Genomic DNA, 8,087 nt, shown 5'->3' with positions numbered 1-8,087 from the left:
TTTAAGAGTAATGTAATTATTCTAAATACAAAGGCATGTATCAAGTTTTAGGGTAATGAGGATAAGTTACACTGTAGGCTGATGGGAAAATAGATCTCTAAAAATTTATGCCAACTTGGATAGAGCCCTGACTCTAGTCTTTAATTCCTATTAATAAACTTTCATTGATCTTCCAAAAAATGCTTTTTGGACCTATTTCTATTTTCATCTTGTGTCGTCTCTCAGGAAAGCTGCCTAGAAGTTAACTCCCACCTGTGTAGGATGACCTTTTCTCCAAGTGTTGCCCTGAGCCTAATAATGGTCCAGGATTGGGGGAACAAACCCAGTCCCCTGCTGCCCCATCTGCCTTGATGATTTGATAGGTATGGTGTTTTAAAAACAATCAGCAAAATAATTTGCACTGCAGAGTCCTTAGTAGGTCTTTTTTAATTGGACAGTTACTCGTATTAGTGAAAATCAAAAGCAGCATACAATCATTCAATCTCCAAGCACTGGAGTGTATCCAACTGTTTTCCTATTTGGGGTTCCACTTTAGTCATTGTCTGTATGCACGCGTAAATTTTTACAGAGTTGCAACCACTGCCTTTTTTTTGTGGCCCTGGTTATTGGCATCTAGTTTCCCAAGTAACATTGACACACATCTGTTCAAATCAATTGACGTTCCCATCATGACTGACTCATTTGGCGGGAAAAACAAGTTTACGTGCCAAATGGAACAAAGAAGCGTGGGTATCAGGGAGCAGCAGGGAGAAAGAAACGGTGGGAGAGAGTTATTTTGACTTACTGATCATAAAACATTTTCCAATACCATTTTTAAAGGATGTATAATATTACACCGAGTGATTGATTATATTTTACCCCATGGTGTGGGACACTTGGGTGGTTTTCAATACCTAGTGAGTTTAGAATGCATATAAATTACAGGATTTGAGAGATGACTGTATTTTCTTGAAACAGGAGTCTTCTGTGTCCAGATCCGGGCCAAGAGTGTTGATGTAGTGTTCCTTTGCTGGAAAAAAAAAAAAAGTCAGTACTGCTAACTGGAAATGCTGGATGCCTTCAAAAAATATCCCTGTGCTTAAAATATTTTTAAATTATGATCAATTCTAGCTTATAAAAGTAACCTATATATCTTGTCCCACAACTTACAGAAATGCGGAATTTTAAATTTAGAGCTTGACTAAACTTTTCCTAGTTTATGGGCCACGCCTGTCTAATAAACTTAATACAATGCCGTGTGCACACAGCTTCCTAACAAATAACATGTGCTGGGAAAAGATGAGGAAACAATGGAAAGGTGCCTCCTTGAAGGTGGTAACATCGGATCAATTGATCGTCGACTATAAATGGATTCATCTTACACAAGTCTCCCACACATTATGGTGCACATTTAGCAATGCTGAAAAACAATTTGAACGAATACCTTAGAAAGTTGTTACAGAGAATTTATAGTCTGGAACGAATTGCCATCTTCTTAATTGACACGGAAATGTTTGGCTAAAATATTGTTTTATTCACATTTCTCTCCTTGGAGAAAAATCTAGGCAAACTGCAACTTCGACCGTGTGAATAATGGTGAAAGATGACTGCTTTAAGTCAGAAAAAGGGCACCACGCAGTCTGAGGGCCCCGTGGACGCCCTCAATCTCGATGCCTCTTGGGGGCCCGGGGCAAAGCGCCACAGCGCATCTGGAAGGCAACGCCCCCAATCAGGGTCGCGGCTCCCGCCCTCCGCCCCTCGCGGTCTCTCACCTGCGTCCCGCTGGAGGGAGCCGGCGGGCGCGGGCGTAGTCCTCCCGGAGGGTGGGCGCTGGCTGCTGCCGGGCTTCCTTCTGGCTCGAGGGGACCCGTCCCGAGGGGGGAGAAAGGGAGAAAAGGGAGCTGGTGAGAGGCAGGGGGTCAGCCTCGAGGTGCCTCCCCAACCCCAAGCACTAAGCCAGGCGGGTGCGGGAACCTGTTCGCCGTTCAGGCCTCGGGATTGCTGGCCTGCGGGGCCCTGGGCCGGCCGGGAGCCAACTCTCGGGCTTCCCGGTCCGGGGATCGCGGCCGGGGTGGGGCGGGGCGGCGGCGGCGGCGGCCGCGCAGAGCCGGACTGGCCCCAGGCAGCCGGGTGGCGGCGCCCCGGGAGCCCGAGGGTCCGCGGCGGCCGGAAGGGCCCCGACCCGCCCGCGTCCGCCGTGGCGCAAGGGAGTCTGGGAGAGTGCGCGTGGGGGCGGCGGGAGCCTGAGCCCCGTCTCCGGGCTGCCTGGAACCCCGGGCTCCCCAAAGCCGACCTCCTCCGGGGGCTCCACTGGTAAGCCCAGTTCCCGGCAGCCCGTCCAGACAAGAGGGGTTTTCGTGTGCTTGGTTTCTTTCAGGATGACGGAAAGCGTGGGAAAGATTCCACACCTCCCTCTGTCTTTGCCAATAGTCCTTGACCTGCCCGTGCGCCGGATCAAACCAAAATCCTAAAGTGATTTTTACAGGCGAAGTGCGACGTCAGCCAGAGAGTGAGCCCTCTCTTTTCCAGGCCCGCTGTGAAGCTCCTAGCGTAGACTCGGGGCCCCCAGGAAGAGATGGAGGTGGCTTTCGAGGTCATTAGCAATAGCGTCCAGAGTCCAGGGGGGCAGGAAGAGGCCCTGAGTCGACAGCTCAGGTGCTGCCATTTTCTCAGGAGCTGTCAAGCTAGTGCCCTGCCAGCGGGGCAATCCCTTATGGGAGGCCCCCGGGCGACCAAGGTGGCCTTGGGGCGGCGCGTCCAGGGTAGAATTCTGGGACCAGATTTTGGGAGATAGGGCAAGATAGGGCAAGCAGCAGCTTGAAACGCAGAGCTTCATTCCACAGCCACCCCCTCGGGTCCTCGCGCTCCCTTCAGGCCTCAGATCGGGCAGGTCAGCGCCTCTCCACGCCGCCTGGGATTCACCGGCGGACCAGGCCCCGGGCCTCGCCCGATCTCGACAGAAGCTCCCCCCAACACAGACAGGAAGAAGGGTGGAGAGGGTGTCGAGAAGGGGCCAGAAACGTTCACCTTTTCTGGACTCCAACGTCCTTTCCACATGCAGGACGCGAGCCATTTACCAGGAGCCGCAGAGCGGCGTGGGGACTGCTTGCAGCGGGTCACCTTCCGGCGTCCCCGCTACTCCTTTTCCAATAACCGCCCCCCCTATTTAGTTGTTGGGTCTTGAAGGTATTCTTTCTTCGTTTTTTGTCCTGTGGGTGGTATTCTAGTTAATCACTAGGAATTTTTTTCCTATCGTTTAAATTTTACCCGGGTAGGGAAAGGAGTGCTGAAATGCAGTATCTTTTTCACACCTATTTACACATTCAAAGGCGGGCAAAGGTTGGACGGAGGAAAAACGCGCCTCTCCCGGGTCTCGCTGCTGGGGCGGACACGGCGGGCGCTGGACTGGGACTTACCTAGTGGGTGGGCCCGTGCAGGAGTCCCAGCCTTGCCCGGGCAGCAGAAACAATACTCCAGAGCACCGATCGCCCACTGCAGTACTGTTCCCGCTGCTAGGGCACGGCTGAGTGCGGGGCGCCGCGTCCCTCCTCGGCTCGCATAGCCTGCGCACGGCCCCGACCACCCCCAGCCCCTGGCATGCAGTTGCGCCCTCCCCGGACTCTGGCGGGGCCTCGTGGGTGGGGAAAGGGGGCAGAGGGGAGAGGAAGAGAGACGCAAGCCCCCGCCCACCTACCTGCTCCAGAGCTGGCCTGGGGAGCAGGCGCCCCGCGGGAGCGCACGTCCAGCAGAACCCCACCTTCCTACTTCCTCGCGAGGGGGTATAGCAGCGCCTCACGTTTTGAACCGTTTAAAGCACTTCAAAACATGAATTGCTGCTGCATCCCCTCCGAGTCAACGAAGGGGGATCGCTCTGGGGTACCTGCAGATGGAGAAAGACAAGGTGACTGGAAGGAAGCCTGGTCCCGCCCCGTCCAATGGCGAGGAATAAAGCAAAATGTCAGTCCAAATCGACGTACTTTTTAGAACTTCGCCGTTTGATTTCCAGGATCGGCAGGTGTAGTGAAAAATGAGACTCTCAATTTTTTTCCCCCCAGAGGATGAATCTTGGAAAAGTGTAGCGGTGAAAAGTCAAGGGCTGAGAGAGAGGAATTAGGGTGGGAAAGAATCTTACCTCTGAAGGTAAGAATAGTAAGAAAATAAATTGAGGCAGTTTGGCAACATCTGGATCACTCTTGCCAGCTTCAAAGTCTTAGTGAAACTTCTACCTGATGTATATTATAACCAAGTCTCACTCAATGTCCCCACTAAAAAAAAATAACTTTTCATTTATTGACTTAAAGAAGATCACCAAAATGTCTCTGGCAGCTTCAGCTAATTTTAACATATATGATAGCTGGGAAATATAGATCCATCCACAGAAGCATCAGACGTCCTCTTTAACTCGCCAGTGTGTCATTATTACAGCAAACACCCTGCTTTGAGTTCTTTTTAAAGGTATTAAAGAATGAGAGATAACTGTCCCGAGTTGAAATATCTGGATGTTTACACATGAAACTGATTACTCAAACGTATTTATAAATATTTTATACCTTTCAATGTCACCTATCAAAACATAAATCAAAAAGTTTCAATACTTGACGTCAAATCACTCCTTCTTGTCTCAAGCAGTTCCACAGAAACTCTTTCACGTCCTGAAATGGCCGGCACTGTGCATACTCCTTAATGATTAACTCATTAGATACCACTTTTTCCTTTTTAAAATGGACACACATTAGTAATAAGTTACATGCATCCTCCCCCATACTGTTTAAAGGAAACAGTCAATTAAGCATAGAAGAAACTACTACCCTGTAACCCTCAATCACAAACCTAAAAGTTAAAACAACAAAACCGGTACAAAACTCTAATGGTTTTGAAAGTTAAAATACGTTTCAATACAAGTATTAGACACTCAAAGTATCCACGTCTGCTAAGTGTTTGGTTCATTTAAAAGTTACATCGGTTTTTCAAAACCAGTATAATGGACGCTGTGTCCTGTTTATTAGTTAATAAAGTGTGCAGAGTATTCAATGAGACTAAGTACAAAATTCATAACACCAGACTGAGATCCAGTGTTACCAAATGCACTACTTGTGTCACTGTAAACTAGTTTATTAATAATAACCCCGCTCCCTAAATTGGCACATACATTTAAGTGTCTCTAAATTTCATCTTGTTTTGGCTACGCTATTCACAAACAACTTTGACTTTTGGTATTAATGGAGATAAACGTCCTTGGTTGCCCTTAAAAAGAAAAAAACAAAAACAAAAACATGTTTAGCAAACGTACAGTTATACTTTAAAACTCCACAACCTTCTCCCAATTAAATATTTATGTTCCACACAAATATGTGAACCATCACATCAGATGTTAAAGTCATCACTAATTTAACATTTCCTTATTGACTACTTAGAAAAACAAAAGTTCATTCGAAATAGCAACGGTGTCAAAGGCGAAGGTCCCTTCCAGATTGCTCTGCAAACTCACTGGAATCGAATTCACTTGTACTTTTCACTTAACCCCTTTTTTTTCTCCCAGTGACAGTACAACGATTTACATTCCTAAAAAGCCACCTTGCTCCCCTAGTTTATGGATTTCCCCTTAGATTGAAATTTACTTACGAAAAGAGATTACAAAGAAGCGTCTTGTCACTCCAGAAGAGAGTCAGTCGCTGATACAATAGACAAAGAATCGATACTTTTGAGTTGCCCATAGCCCCACACCCCTCCTTCCGAACTGAACTGTTTGGCCAGATCATTTAAGAGCCAAAGAATACGCCTCTTCCTCTGTTCATATTTTACAACGTTTTGTCTTAATTTTGTAGCTGCCTTCTCCCCCCCCCCCCACAGACACGATGTACCTTCCCTCGGCGCATTCGTGCCAACTTTCCCAATGTCAAGTTTCCTACAGGGAAAACTAAATAACCTTGAAAGTTTTAATAGGGAAAAGACAATGCAAAATTAATCACACATTTATTTCCAAGACATATTTTACTGCTTGCAAATTAAGAGCCACAAAAAGTCCATTTACAGTCTGTCAAAACCAGTCGATCCCGACCCTGGCGAGGCTGACAGGCGGTCACTGCCCCTTACTCGATTTTTTCTTCCCGCCCCTCCATGTTAGCTTTTTTCAGCCCGTTTCCTAAGAATTCTCCCGGCCGCACTCATGTGTCTGTTCGCCCACACCCCGACCCCCAAACGTGCTTCATAACCCCAAAGCGACAGAGAACTTTTTCAGCATTGTCACCAGATTTTTTTTCAGTCTGCCGTAACCAACGTTATTATAGGGAGAAACGCCAGCCAACAAGTCCCTTTTTAAAAAAATCGCATGTCACCTCTCGATCCACTCGAAAATGGCGCCGAAATCGAAGAACTTCTTAAATTTCATTGTCAGCTTTTTGCAAAGGTTTCTGGGATTTCCCTGCGAAGCTGCTTCGCCGCGTCTGAGAGCTAGCGAACGAGCAAGCAAGCAAAAGAGAGAGGGAGGAATGTGCGGGTGCGGAGGGGTGAAACAGACAGCGAGAGAGCGGGGCCCGGGCGGGGAGCAGAGCAGGGGCTTGGGGGACGGCGAGGGCGCGGGGCGTGAGGGGCCGGGCACCGAGCCACAGGGACCGAGAGCCGGGCGCGGAGAGCCGGGAGCCGGGAGCCGGGGGTCGGGGTGGCGGCGCGGAGGGCGCGCTCCCGCGCTGGCTGCAGCCGAAGCTCGGGGAGCGGCGTGGCGGAGGCGGAGCGGAGCGCGGGGCCGGAGCCGTGCGCACCCGGGGAGGCGAGCTGGGCGGCCGGCGGAGAGCCTCCTGCAGCTGCTCTAGAAAAAGCCGGCTCCGGGGGCGTGGCCACGTGGTGCCCACGCCCCTCCTTCCCCGCGCCGCTCCCGGCCCGGGGGCGGAAAGGGGGAGGGAAAGGGGGAGTGGGGGAGCGGGGGAGTGGGGGAGCGGGAGAGAGGTGGGGGATGAGGGGGTGCAGGCGCTCGACGCCACGACCTTGGCCCGCAGGCGGGAAGGGCCGAAAAGGGCACAGGGCGCCCAGTATAGCTGGTACAGAGCTGAAGAGCGGGGGTTCAGGGAGAAAAAAAGAGAAAATGGGAAATGGCAAAGCCACGGTCACAGGGTAGTGCAGAGCGCACCCAGACGCGTAGGACGGACGCCACCCCGCGCCCACTGGTTCCCCCGCAGTGTCCTCTGAGCTGCCCGGAGGGAGCAAGGTGGCTGCGCAAAGCCTCTGGCGCGGTGCTTGCTGGGGGTGCCTGACTTGGTTGGGGGAGGAAAAGCGGGGCCTCGGACCGCCGGAGCTTAGCGCTCTTCCCACGCGTTTGAGGCCAGCCTCGTCGGGACTCCCCTGCCCTCTCCACCCTGCCAAGCCCTCAGGGAGAGAGGCCCCGGGGCAGGCCCCGTACGTGCAGGCCGTCCGCTGGGGGGACAGAGCCCGGAGGGAGGGAACAACTGTCTGCACACGTCCCAGTCCAAGAAGGGAAACTGATTGTAAGACTGACCGGGGCAACAGGAGGGAAACGAGCCCTTATTGGGAATGCTACAGGCTGTTAGGGACGGAGAGTCTATTTTCTTAGGTGTGAGAATGGTATTGAAGGTAAGTAGGAGGATGCCCTTATTCTCAGAAGATGCAGGCTGGAGTGGCGAGGTGAAATGTCACCGCGGCTGCAGTTTTCAAACGATACAGCTAACACAGGCACACATTGTGCCAGAGAGAGGAAGCAAGTGTTGCAGTGTTGCAGTGTGTTGTTACATCCAGGTGGGGGGTAAACGGACGTTCGTTGTGCTGTTCTTTCAACTTTCCTGTCTATTTGCAAAATTTCATAATAAAATTTTTGTGAGAAACCCCCCCCTTTTAAAAACAGAGCCTGAACGCTGTCTAAGAAAATGAGCGCGACTTCCTTCTCCCTCCCTGTCCCGGGTGGGACAAATCTGCGAGCACGGAGGGCTCAGACCGAGCGGGTTCTGGACGGGAAGGGCAATGGGTAGCGCTGGCCGCCAGGGGCCAGCGCCCCAGGCACGGGACGCAGGCCCGAAGAGGCCCCGGGGGTCTCGGGGCAGGTGGGCTGCCAGGCGCACAGCGAGGCGGAGGAGCTGTGGAGCGCGCCGGCCGGGGCAGGG

The 8,087-nt window shown here is 51.5% G+C and overlaps 1 long non-coding RNA gene across 1 annotated transcript; it reads right to left on the bottom strand.

The window, feature by feature from the left end:
* Nucleotides 1-408: 408 nt before the first annotated feature.
* Nucleotides 409-3,666, bottom strand: LOC117310411 (uncharacterized). Its single transcript, XR_012329424.1, has 2 exons — nt 1,752-3,666; nt 409-1,009 (listed from the first exon to the last, which is right to left on the bottom strand). It is a non-coding gene; the product is annotated as an uncharacterized lncRNA (long non-coding RNA).
* Nucleotides 3,667-8,087: the final 4,421 nt, after the last annotated feature.

Source organism: Tursiops truncatus, chromosome X, assembly GCF_011762595.2.
Source record: "Tursiops truncatus isolate mTurTru1 chromosome X, mTurTru1.mat.Y, whole genome shotgun sequence".
NCBI lineage: Eukaryota > Metazoa > Chordata > Mammalia > Artiodactyla > Delphinidae > Tursiops > Tursiops truncatus.
Note: the sequence above shows the minus strand (reverse complement) of the source record. Positions and strands in the feature narration are given on the sequence as shown.